The sequence below is a fragment of the Medicago sativa genome, chromosome 8, assembly GCF_051527215.1.
Source record: "Medicago sativa cultivar Bolivia chromosome 8, Bolivia_mono, whole genome shotgun sequence".
NCBI classification, from domain to species: Eukaryota; Viridiplantae; Streptophyta; class Magnoliopsida; order Fabales; family Fabaceae; genus Medicago; species Medicago sativa.
Window position 1 is genome coordinate 8,687,140 of NC_140756.1, and position 13,445 is coordinate 8,700,584.

At 34.5% G+C, this 13,445-nt stretch overlaps 1 pseudogene across 1 annotated transcript; it reads left to right on the forward strand.

The window, feature by feature from the left end:
• Positions 1-4,455: 4,455 nt before the first annotated feature.
• LOC146896694 (uncharacterized) lies at positions 4,456-13,193 on the forward strand (annotated as a pseudogene). Its single transcript, XR_015024253.1, has 26 exons — positions 4,456-4,709; positions 4,803-4,877; positions 5,257-5,520; positions 5,610-5,690; positions 5,782-5,862; positions 5,973-6,167; positions 6,266-6,361; positions 6,461-6,818; positions 6,917-7,085; positions 7,158-7,293; positions 7,383-7,534; positions 8,158-8,659; positions 8,752-8,932; positions 9,254-9,406; positions 9,495-9,575; positions 9,963-10,226; positions 10,316-10,390; positions 10,482-10,562; positions 10,669-10,863; positions 10,962-11,057; positions 11,157-11,514; positions 11,613-11,780; positions 11,852-11,986; positions 12,077-12,228; positions 12,307-12,726; positions 12,825-13,193. The product of XR_015024253.1 is annotated as an uncharacterized LOC146896694 (transcript).
• The last annotated feature ends 252 nt before the right edge of the window (positions 13,194-13,445 follow it).

Below are 13,445 nucleotides of genomic sequence, written 5' to 3' on the forward strand. Positions count from 1 at the left end.
CTCTTCCAAAACCTTAGCTTTGTCAGGGCTTCGACTACCAAGGTAGAAATACATTGTAGCATCATACAATTTTGCATAAAAAAATTAGCTAAAAACAGCTCATGCTCGTCTCCATTAATTAACTCTTACAAATTTCACACCATGGAGAGAAGCGAAACACTTTGGCACAACAGCAGAATTCAAAACCTCTTCCGAAAATTCATGTATTCCCTGATGATAAACCATCAAACAAAGTCTAAATAAGACACTAAAAGAGCAAAATGAAAAGTGGATAAAAAATGGATAAGTAATCATAGTTGCATTATTAGTTGCATTATTAAATACTAATAGTACCAACCTTGAGAATTAGTGACTTAAGAACCGGTGATTTTTGAAGTAAAGATAAAAGAACATCAACCCTAACGAAGCCAACGTCTAAATACGTCAACATTGAAAATACATAGTTGTTGTGGTGGCGCCAGATCCTGGATAACACATAGAAACTAATTCATATTGCAATAGTTAGATCATTCATTAGAACAAACTTATGAAATACATGAAAGAAATTCGGGAATAAGTATTTTATTAAGATATCAAATCACCCAGGTGTAACCCTTAGGTAGTGAAAGTATTATATTACACGACTCAATCACTTTTAATCAAATACATATTTTACTCCATCCGTTTCAAAATGAGTGTCGTTTTAGCCAAAAACATTTGTTTCAAAATGAATGTCACTTTACATTTCCAATACAACTTTAACTTTTTTCTTCCAACTTTACCCTCTCCAACTTTTCTCTCACACAATTTCCAATGCAACTTTAATTTTGTCTTTTTCTTATAAAGTAAGGGCAGTTTAGTAAAAACGTTATATCCAATGATTATTTCATTCAATTTCTTAATCTGTGTGTCAAAGCCTAAAACGACACTCATTTTGAAACGGATGGAGTATTAAATATATGGATAGATTGAAAGTATATATCATATAGATGATTTATGTAAATTTTTACATAAATTTTAAATTGCTTTATATAATTGAGACGCGTCAAGATAAACTCAGCATCTTTATTAAACAACGGAAATCATTATGTGCCAATAACATTTACAAATAACTTCAAATTTACATAAAAAAATTATAGAGATGGTTTGACATAGATCATCAATCCAACAAGAGTTTATCAAAATATTATTGAGAAGTATAATACAACTACAGTGTTACACTAGTGTAACTGAGTTGTCTTTTGGTGTAATACGTATTTGACTGACTTTTGCAAATACATAAAAACAAGATCAATATATTTATGTGCGCTATTACGTGAAGAAAAAAATGTGTGTAATACACTGCTAACCCACCAATGATCTAATAAATGATAATAAGAATAAGAAGTTTTCATTTTAAGAACTTAAACTAGCCCACCAAAATAAACACAAAAAAATAAACACCTTACATGTTAATAAAAACCCTATTTTGTTTTTCCCGCGCGCAGAACCAATACATCATTCTTGCTTCATTTCATCAAACTCATCGGCACCCAAAATGTTGGGTGTAAGGGATCAACTTCCTTTAACTACAAACCAAACAATCAAATCAAACATACGGTGTACTATTATCAATTAAATCATACAAGACATAAACGGCCAAAAAAAAAATCCAAAAATCTCTTTTTTTTATAAGGTCTTTACGCAATGTTATGCTTGCTCTTAAACTAAAAGATCCGGATATAAACAAGCCACGAAGGCTAAACAAGCCACAAAGGCTATGCAAATGTCATGATAATGAATTTCAATATATATATATATATATATATATATATATATATATATATATATATATATATATATATATATATATGGATTTGCTAACTTAGACCATAGATCTTATAAAAAATCCATTTTCAAAAGATGAATTTGACAATAGTAAATATATATTTTTTTAAATGTCAATGTAATATATTCTTGGGGCAAATATCATCATGTTGGAGAGATCAAAACAATTGCCCTTTTTTTTAATGACAAATGTTAGTAATTAGTTGTTAAATTAATACTACTCCTTCGTTTGAGTTTGACCCGGTACCTCTAACTCCTTATTCCTTAACTCAAATTATTTGAATTACTCAACCCCAAAAACAATTTATTAGTTAGGATAAAAATACCAATTTAAAATAAAATATAGTTGTAAACTATATATATACTTTATATTTGTAAAAGAAAATATTCCCTCAAAAAAAAATTGTAAAAGAAAAGATCTTGATACAACTATATAATATTATATTTTTTTACAAAAACTATTAATATTAAGTTATATTTTTTGTCAAAAAAACTATATAATTTATTTAAAGTTACTTTAAATTTATATTGATTTATATATCAAATAACTTAAATACTCACAAACTTTATGTAAATTAATTTTCAATTTTAAATAATATTTTATTAAACATTAACGTTAATTCCTTGAGTAAAAAAATATAAAAAAGTATGTTAATTTCCCGTGCTTAGCACGAGTATCCCGATTTGAATGATAATTTGGTGATCCGTTATTTTTCCAAGAAAGGGGAATACTCGCACCAACGCTTGATTCGATTGAGCATGTTAATGAATATATGATGTCACCGATTCCAGGTGAAGAGAAAGAGTATTTAAGCTCGATTCTCGTTTGTCGATCGGGTGAAAATTTTGATGTCCAAAGCGAGTGGTTAACAACGGAATTTCTTAATGGTATTAAGAGCTACGGAGAGAAACATCGATCAGTGCCAATGGATTGTGTAATGGTGCGAGGCCGATAGTTACACATCTAGGCAAGAGCACGATAGTTGCTACCCTAATTACGGGAAAAGGGACGGTACTAGGGTATTCAATCCCATGATGAATCTTATTCCGAGTGATCCGGGACTACCCTTCAAATTCAGCGCATGCAATTTCCATTGACCCTTTGTTTTGCAATGACAATAAATAAAAGTCGAGTCAATCTTTATCTCGGGTGAGAGTTTATCTTCTTCGGTTCATGTTCACGCATGTACCACTCTATGCCGCCGTCTCTCGAGTTACTTCTAGAAAAGGTTTGAAGCTGCTCATCTTGGATGAAGATAATAATGTTTGCAAGGAGACCACAAATGTTGTGTATCGTGAAGTTTTTCAAAAAGTATGATCATTGGTTATGTTTTAGAATTGTAATTGCTATAATTTAGAAAACTAATGTTGCGTATTGTTTGGAAGTTGTTTTTTTTAATTTCTTTGTAAGGCGTACCGGTCATTACAGCCATGCAATTTATATATAAGCAGATACTCCCGCCATTGACTTTTATTTGATGCACTTTTCGTGTATAACAATACATGGAACTATTTTTTTATATCGTTGTTACCCTAAAATACAATATTTACATTAGACCATTGATTTTGTAAAAAATAAAAACAAATAACAATCGAAGTTTACGTAGCCCAAACTATATTTATACACACCCATAAAAAATTTAACGTTTGCATTCACGGACTAGGTGTATACATCCGACACTAGGCATGGCAATGGGGGGACGGGTTTTACCTTCCCCGTCCCCATACCCGATTCTCATATACTTACCGTTATTCTACCCATACCCAACGGGGATGAGAAATTGAATCTCATCCCCGTCCCCGACGAGTTCGGTATCCCCGCCCCATCTCTCGTCCACGCATTGAATAATTTTTTTAAATAAAAAAGAGAAGTTTTGTTGCATCCCCAAGAGAAATGTTGTAATACATTATCGAACAACACGCTCACATTAACATTTGTTAGATGAAATGATTTAGTTGATCCTTTAAATATCAATTGTAGTTTTTATTAACATAACAATTATCAAACAAAATAACATAACATATCAACATAAAGTAATTTTTTACATTTGGGACGGGTATGAGTTTGGGTTTGGGGTGGGTACCTATATACCCGTTACCCGTCCCATACCCGTGTTTTGAAATCGGGAAAAACCCATACCCATATTCAAACCCGGTAAAAACGAGGAAGACCCGTCAAATTGGGTTTGGTTCGGGCGGGTAACCGCGAGTATGAGTTTTCTTGCCATGCCTATCGACACCGACTATTATATAAAAAAATAGAAATTTTGTAGTTTTTATGATTAATTAAATACATTATGTCAACAAATAATAATATACGGTACGTCGGCGTATTTTTGCAAAATTATTACATATGTTAAGTTTAACAATGAGTACATCTTATACTACAAATAATTAGTATAAATATAAATCCAAATACTTTAATCGTTATGTGCAATGTTTAGATATTTCAAAATATATAGAAAATTAACAAAATTAAGATGATATTTTTTTACATATCAAATTTAAATTATAACCACACTTATAACTTTAAGATAATAGTATAATATAAAATCTATATATTTGATTAAAAAAGTTTTTTATTTTCTGTGCTTGGCACGGTTCACTATACTAGTAGTAATAAACCCTAAACCCTCGTTTCTGGAAACTACACACTCACTCAACTCTCTCGAAACCCTCAACAGCCTCTTTTCCATTTCCTTCTTTCCAATTCATTCATCACTCATCTCCGTATTCTTTCATGGACGAAGATTTCGATATTCCGGAGGATGATTCCGGCGCCGACGATAATCCAATTCTCGTGGTCGGTCAGGAAAAGGAAATCGGTGATGAAGGTCTGAAGAAGAAGCTTCTCAGAGTAGGTCAAGGTTCGGATACTCCCGATGTTGACGACGAAGTTCACGGTATCTATGTTCGTTCTTCGTTGATTTAATTGAATTGAATTAAATTAAGCTTTTTCTAATTTTTATTTATTTTTATAATTTTTTTATGTGTAGTTCATCTTACTGGAACGGTGCTCAATGGTATGGAGTTTGAATCTAGCGGAACAACTGCTTTCACACTTGGACGAGGTGCGTATTAATCGGTTTTGATTTGATTAATTGGATCATTTAGTTTCTTTATTTGATTTAGGTTTATGTTTGGATCCGTTAGTTTCTATACTTGATTGGTAGCTGTTTTGATTATAGTAGTCAGTAGCGGCCGCGCGCGTAGCGTAGCGGTGACGAACCGCGACACTAATCGTTGTAGCGGTGCGGAATGAGACAGCCGCTTCAGCTGCTATAGCGGCATAGTTATTAAATATAATTTTATTTTTATTTTTTTTAGAAATATATAAGTTTGTTTATACTTTATTATTCATGTAATTTGTTCAAAATGAAATTGTATATGTTGAAAATTCTGTCTTACCATTGTCTGGATTTGTTTCTAAGTAATGTGTTGATTTTGCAGGGCATGTTGTTAAAGGTTTGGCTGATGGTGTGAAAACAATGAAAAAAGGTGAAAAGGCCCTTTTCACCATTCCACCTGAGTTAGCTTACGGTGGATCTGGTTATCTTCCAAAACAGATTCCTCCTAATGCAACTCTGCAATATGATGTTGAGCTACTTTCTTGGTTTAGTGTGGAGGATATATGTAAGGATGGAGGTCTGTTCAAAAGGATACTTAAGAAGGGGGAGAAATGGGAAAATCCCAAGGATCTCGACGAAGTTTTAGGTAAACATATTACAAGTATATTCCATTTTTCATTGAGTGACTCTATTATTTGACTGTGTTAACTATAAAACACCCTTCTGTTGTTGCAGTGAATTATGAAGCGCATCTTCTTGATGATGGAAAACTAGTAGCTAAGTCTGATAAAGTAGTGGAGTTCACAGTGAAGGACGGTTAGTGCGAACAAATTTTATCATGGTTTCTGTCTCTCATTTTCAATTTTTCTGATATGTGATGTCTAATATAATGTTCACCATGAGACAGGTCATTTTTGTCCTGCATTGTCAATGGCTGTTAGAACTATGAAGAAGGGAGAGGAAGCGGCATTGACTGTGAAGCCTCAATGTAAGTTCTTTACACAACACTTTGGGAAATGTTTATATAACACGTTTCTCTATGCTATGAAGGTTTTCACCGTTGATATATTAACTCTTTTTTTTTTTATTGTGTAATAGATGGATTCGGTGAGACCGGCGAGCCAGCTCATGGTGATAAAAGTGCAGTACCAGCTAATGCAATATTAGAGATAAAACTTGAGTTAATTTCTTGGAGGACTGTTTTTGAAGTAACTGAGGACAAGATGGTTGTAAAAAAGATTATGAAGGAAGGTGAAGGATACAAACGTCCAAAAGATGGAGCTGATGTAAAAGGTAAATTACCATTGATAATGGCTCTTTTCTTTTGCGTGTATTGTAATGTATTTAGTAGATAGATTTCTGCTGATTTTCTTCATTTTGCATATTTGCAGTGAAACTGACTTGTAAGCTTAAAGATGGCACTGTGTTTTTCCGCAAGGGCCATGGCGGAGATGAAGCAGAGCTGTTTGAATTCACAACAGACGAGGGTGAGGGTGATTATCTTAAATTGTTGCATTGGTTAACTCTCTCCTATTAATTTGTTTTTATACTAACCAACGAAAGTGAATGTCTGTTGTGTTGAGCAGCGCAAGTGATTAGAGGGCTTGATAGAGCTGTAATGAGTATGAAGAAGGGTGAGGTAGCATCGTTGACTATTGCACCTACGTATGGTTTTGGTTCATCCGAGTCTCGGCAGGAATTGGCAGTGGTTCCTGCAAATTCAACCTTACATTATGAGGTTGAGTTAGTATCATTCATAAAGAGGACAGAGGACGAAAAAAGATCCAAGTTTCGTAAGACTCTTCGTGATGCAGTGAGAGAGTGGGCTCAGACCAAACCTAAGAGCGAAAAGAACAAAGATTTCTACCACATCGATTCCCACAAAGTGAAGCTATCAGTTGGAGGAGAAGAAAAATTTCCCATTTTCATTAGAAAGTACAAATGGTATGGAAAGAATTTTTAGTTAAAGTGTTTGGATAGTAAAGTGAAACTGAAAAATTATTATTTCTAATGTGTAATTTCAATTGATATTTCTATCACAGGCAATTAAAGGTTGTGCGGATTGAGGAGGATGATGCCATGGATCTTACTTTTGGCATATATACTATGGGGGAAAATTGGATAATCTATTTCAAGTAGATGGCGTCGATTCATTTTTGGTGTCTATTGCAACTCTTCACCCTCACTACAGTCATATGCATCATTTTCATGGTAAGTTTTTAAATTATAATTTTAAATTAAAAAAATAAAATTCCTAATAGTATTTTATTTGAATCGGTGCAGACAATATCACATACTGCGGTGGGGGTGGTCTCTATTTTTTTGAAACGAAACATAAAAATGCATATTCAAGTGGGGATAAGAGTTTTGAGGACAGTGAAGGTTTTGTCAATTTTGAAATTCAGGTGCAAGCGATTAGGTATTTCAACATTTCATAATGGTTTCTTTATTCCTTTTATTGTTTATGTTGTTTTGTTATGACTTAAGTATATTGTTTTTGATCAACAGCTCGGAGGTTTACCCCCTTTCCTTTCATTGACTTACAAAATGGAAATGTTTGAGGCAAACAGAGAATTCGTGCTTGCACAATGTTCTAAATTTATGAAGGAAACACAGACAGAGTTCAAGAAAGTGATCAACAATAGTTCTCGCTGGTCAAGGTATTTATTATATATTTTCCATAAGCCATTTGTCGAACCTGAACCAGACATTGATATATTTATGATTTTTTGTGCAGTTTATGTGATCTTTTGAAGGATGAAAATTACATAGCTTCCGAATTTCAAAGCTTTTCAGTAAAAGCTGATGTAATTAACAAGACGTTGGTGAAAACTTTTTATAGAGACAATAAAGGCGAACAATCAAAAAAAGAAGAAGATGGTGGCTTGATTCGAAAAAGAAGAAGATGGTGGCTTGATAGCTTTTTTGATTTTAGATATGATTTACCAGGGATATGAATTAACCTGCAAAAAGAAGAAGAAATGCGAATGTGTCACGTATGATGGTGATGGTGGGTTTCAGCTGAAAAGGGATTTTTCGGCTATATTTCGTAAAGCTGCCTGTTTGAAGTATGATTCTGCTCCGGTTGGAAAGGCCGATTCTGATAGCCTAGAGCTCGATTTTAAGCTTCAGGAAAAAATTGGGTTTGTTATGTTGCAACTATTTGTCACCGCATATTTCTTTAGGTAAAATATATTTTTGCTTTTACTCCTTTATTTTATTTTGTGAAAAATATATATGATTTACTTAATCTGGGTTTTTCTTGATTTTTGGTATCATGTAGATTGTGCGACTTACTCTTAGATGATTACGTGAAAAACACACCTAAGAAAAAGAAGGCCAGATCTAAAGGCAGTGGCACGAGTAAAGGGGATAAAAGAATGCAGTCCCAAACAAGTGTGCCTCTAGAAGAGGGGGAACACAATGTAGAGACACATGGGCCGAACACTGTAATGGAAGATGAGGCAGCGATTATAGTGGAAGATGAGGCAGTGACTGTAGTGAAAGAAGAGCTGGATCATACATTTGTAGATGTTTCTGACTCAGTCAGTAAAAGAGTTGCTGATGCTCTCAATGAGACTTATGAATCACACGCGCAACTTGTCAATGATTTTGATGCAAAGATTTCAGCTCTTCTTGGTGAATGTGATGGTACTTATGACGCATATCTGTTGACACAAAAACGAATTGATATCTACAACAAAGCTGCAAGGAATGTAGCTGATTTATATGAAAAGCACATTAATCCTGATTTCAATTTGGATGCCTGGGCAGATGTCAATAGAGTAAGTTGAATGCGTTTTTTTTTTTTTTTTTTTTGTTGATTCTTGTTTTTTATATTTGATCTAATATCCTTTTTGCTTTCTTGTCATTGCAGTTGTTTAAGAAGAGGTATACGCTATCAGACGAGCAAGCCAAAAAAATTGGCAAAATAGGAGAGAAGTTGGCTAAGGCATACTTAACCGAAAAGTATAATGACGAAGAGAAAGGTGTTGAGATCCGCTGGCTTAATGAAGTGACTGAGTCAAACGCAGCATACGATCTTGCCTTTTTCAAAGGTAAAGTGATATTTCTTTACTGGAATATTTGGTTGGGTTCGTCGACAAGCGGCTAGGGCGGGATTTACTATTTCTATAGATAAATCTAGTACAACAGTGCCATACATATGTGGAATATTTGATTTTTTGTTTATGCAAAATCCTTTTGTTTTTGTCAAAAGAAAAAATAGAAATAGTAATAAATACTAAACCCTCGTTTCTGGAAACTACACACTTACTCAACTCTCTCGAAACCCTCAACAGCCTCTTTTCCATTTCCTTCTTTCTTAGCATCTTTCCAATTCATTCATCACTCATCTCCGTATTCTTTCATGGACGAAGATTTCGATATTTCGGAGGATGATTCCAGCGCCGGCGATAATCCAATTCTCGAGGTCGATGAGGAAAAGGAAATCGGTGATGAAGGTTTGAAGAAGAAGCTTCTCAAAGTAGGTCAAGGTTCGGATACTCCCAACGTTGACGACGAAGTTCACGGTATCTATGTTCGTTCTTCGTTGATTTAGTTGAATTGAATTAAGCTTTTTCTAATTTTTATTTATTTTTATAATTTTTTTATGTGTAGTTCATTTTACTGGAACGGTGCTCAATGGTAAGGAGTTTGAATCTAGCGGAACAACTAGTTTCAATTTCACGCTTGGACGAGGTGCGTATTAATCGGTTTTGATTTGATTAATTGGATCATTTAGTTTCTTTATTTGATTTAGGTTATACTTGGATCCGTTAGTTTCTATATTTGATTGGTAGCTGTTTTTATCATAGTAGTCAATAGCGGCGCTATAGCGGCCGCGCGCGTAGCGTAGAGGTAACGAACCGCGACGCTAATCGTTGTAGCGGTGCGGAATGAGTCGGCCGCTTCAGCTGCTATAGCGGCATAGTTATTAAATATAATTTTATTTTTATTTTTTTAGAAATATATAAGTTTGTTTATAATTTATTATTGATGTAATTTGTTCAAAATGAAATTTATATGTTAAAAATTCTGTCTTATCATTGTCTGGATTTGTTTCTAAGTAATGTGTTGATTTTGCAGGGCAAGTTGTTAAAGGTTTGGGTGATGGTGTGAAAACAATGAAAAAAGGTGAAAAGGCCCTTTTCACCATTCCACCTGAGTTAGCTTACGGTGAATCTGGTTATCCTCCAAAACATATTCCTCCTAATGCAACTCTGCAATATGATGTTGAGCTACTTTCTTGGATTAGTGTGGAGGATATATGTAAGGATGGCGGTTTGTTTAAAGAGATACTTAAGAAGGGGGAGAAATGGGAAAACCCCAAGGATCTTGACGAAGTTCTAGGTAAACATATTACGAGTATATTCCATTTTTCATTGAGTGACTCTATTATTTGACTGTGTTAACTATAAAATACCTTTCTGTTGTTGCAGTGAATTATGAAGCGCGTCTTGATGATGGAAAACTAGTAGCAAAGTCTGATAAAGTGGAGTTCACAGTGAAGGACGGTTAGTGCGAACAAATTTTATCATGGTTTCTGTCTCTCATTTTCAATTTTTCTGATATGTGATGTCTAATATAATGTTCACCATGAGACAGGTCATTTTTGTCCTGCATTGTCAATGGCTGTTAGAACTATGAAGAAGGGAGAGGAAGCGACATTGACTGTGAAGCCTCTATGTAAGTTCTTTACACAACACTTTGGGAAATGTTTATATAACACGTTTCTCTATGCTATGAAGGTTTTCACCGTTGATATATTAACTCTTTTTTTATTGTGTAATAGATGGATTCGGTGAGACCGGCAAGCCAGCTGATGGTGATAAAAGTGCAGTACCAGCTAATGCAATATTAGAGATAAAACTTGAGTTAATTTCTTGGAAGACTGTTTTTGAAGTAACTGAGGACAAGATGGTTATCAAAAAGATTGTGAAGGAAGGTGAAGGATACAAACGTCCAAAAGATGGAGCTGATGTAAAATGTAAATTACCATTGATAATGGCTCTTTTCTTTTGCGTGTATTGTAATGTATTTAGTAGATAGATTTCTGATGATTTTCTTCATTTTGCATATTTGCAGTGAAACTGACCTGTAAGCTTAAAGATGGCACTGTCTTTTTTCGCAAGGGCCATGGCGGAGATGAAGCAGAGCTGTTTGAATTCACAACAGACGAGGGTGAGGGTGATTATCTTAAATTGTTGCATTGGTTCACTCTCTCCTATTAATTTGTTTTTATACTAACCAACGAAAGTGAATGTCTGTTGTGTTGAGCAGCGCAAGTGATTAGAGGGCTTGATAGAGCTGTAATGAGTATGAAGAAGGGTGAGGTAGCATCGTTGACTATTGCACCTAAGTATGGTTTTGGTTCATCTGAGTCTCGGCAGGAATTGGCAGTGGTTCCTGCAAATTCAACCTTACATTATGAGGTTGAGTTAGTATCATTCATAAAGAGGACGGAGGACGAAAAAAGATCCAAGTTTCGTAAGACTCTTCGTGATGCAGTGAGAGAGTGGTCTCAGACCAAACCTAAGAGCGAAAAGAACAAAGATTTCTACCACATCGATACCCACAAAGTGAAGCTATCAATTCCAGGAAAAGAATGTTTTCCCATTGTCATTGGAAAGTACACATGGTATGGAAAGAATTTTTAGTTAAAGTGTTTGGATAGTAAAGTGAAACTGAAAAATAATTATTTCTAATGTGTAATTTCAATTGATATTTCTATTACAGGCAATTAAATGCTATGCGGTTGGAGGGCAAGGATGCCATGGATCTTAATTTTTCCATATATACTATGGGGAAATTCCAATAATCTACTTCAAGTAGGCGGCGTCGATTCATTTTTGGTGTCTATTGCAACTCTTCACCCTCACTACAGTCATATGCATCATTTTGATGGTAGGTTTTTAAATTATAATTTTAAATTAAAAAATAAAATTCCTAATAGTATTTTATTTGAATCGGTGCAGACAAGATCAAACACTGCGGTGGGGTGGGGATCCATTTTTTGAAACGAAACATAAAAATGCATATTCAAGTGGGGATAAGAGTTTTGAGGACAGTGAAGGTTTTGTCAATTTTGAAATTCAGGTGCAAGCGATTAGGTATTTCAACATTTCATAATGGTTTCTTTATTCCTTTTATTGTTTATTTTTTTTTTTTTATGACTTAAGTATATTGTTTTTGATCAACAGCTCGGAGGTTTACCCCCTTTCCTTTCATTGACTTACAAAATGGAAATGTTTGAGGCAAACAGAGAATTTGTGCTTGCACAATGTTCTAAATTTATGAAGGAAACACAGACAGAGTTCAAGAAAGTGATCAACAATAGTTCTCGCTGGTCAAGGTATTTATTATATATTTTTCCATAAGCCATTTGTCGAACCTGAACCAGGCACTGATATATTTATGATTTTTTGTGCAGTTTATGTGATCTTTTGAAGGATGAAAATTACATAGCTTCAGAATTCCAAAGCTTTTCAGTAAAAGCTGATGTAATTAACAAGACGTTGGTGAAAACTTTTTATAGAGACAATAAAGGCGAACACTCAAAAAAAGAAGAAGATGGTGGCTTGATAGCTTTTTTGATTTTAGATATGATTTACCAGGGATATGAATTAACCTGCAAAAAGAAGAAGAAATGCGAATGTGTCACGTATGATGGTGATGGTGGGTTTCAGCTGAAAAGGGATTTTTCGGCTATATTTCGTAAAGCTGCCTGTTTGAAGTATGATTCTGCTCCGGTTGGAAAGGCCGATTCTGATAGCCTAGAGCTCGATTTTAAGCTTCAGGAAAAAATTGGGTTTGTTATGTTGCAACTATTTGTCACCGCATATTTCTTTAGGTAAAATATATTTTTGCTTTTACTCCTTTATTTTATTTTGTGAAAAATATATATGATTTACTTAATCTGGGTTTTTCTTGATTTTTGGTATCATGTAGATTGTGCGACTTACTCTTAGATGGTTACGTGAAAAACACACCTAAGAAAAAGAAGGCCAGATCTAAAGGCAGTGGCACAAGTAAAGGGGATAAAAGAATGCAGTCCCAAACAAGTGTGCCTCTAGAAGAGGGGGAACACAATGTAGAGACACATGGGCCGAAAACTGTAATGGAAGACGAGGCAGAGATTATAGTGGAAGATGAGGCAGCGACTGTAGTGAAAGAAGAGCTGGATAGAACACTCTTCTTATTTTCTTCCTTAAATGTTCAGCCCAACTAATAATTTGATTTGGAAAGTCTTTGTTTTGGGTATTCTTGGCAGATTCTTGAAGCCTAATTTATACCTGTTAACTTGAGGTTTTCTTTTGATATTCTCTCTTTTAAATTGTGTTATCTTTTCTGTTATTTCTTCCTCATTCCTTGAGGTTTTATGGATTCTAAGGTCACCATTATGGTGGTGGCCGGTGACGGAGGTGGTGGTGGCCGACGTGAAAGAGAGAGTGGTGGTGGTTAAGGAGTGTGGAGGTTGTGGTGGTGAGATGGAGAGAAGTGAGAGAGATGAGAGAAATTAAATCTTTTTTCTTTGAGCTGACACTTTTTAAGAGTATTTTATATATTTTT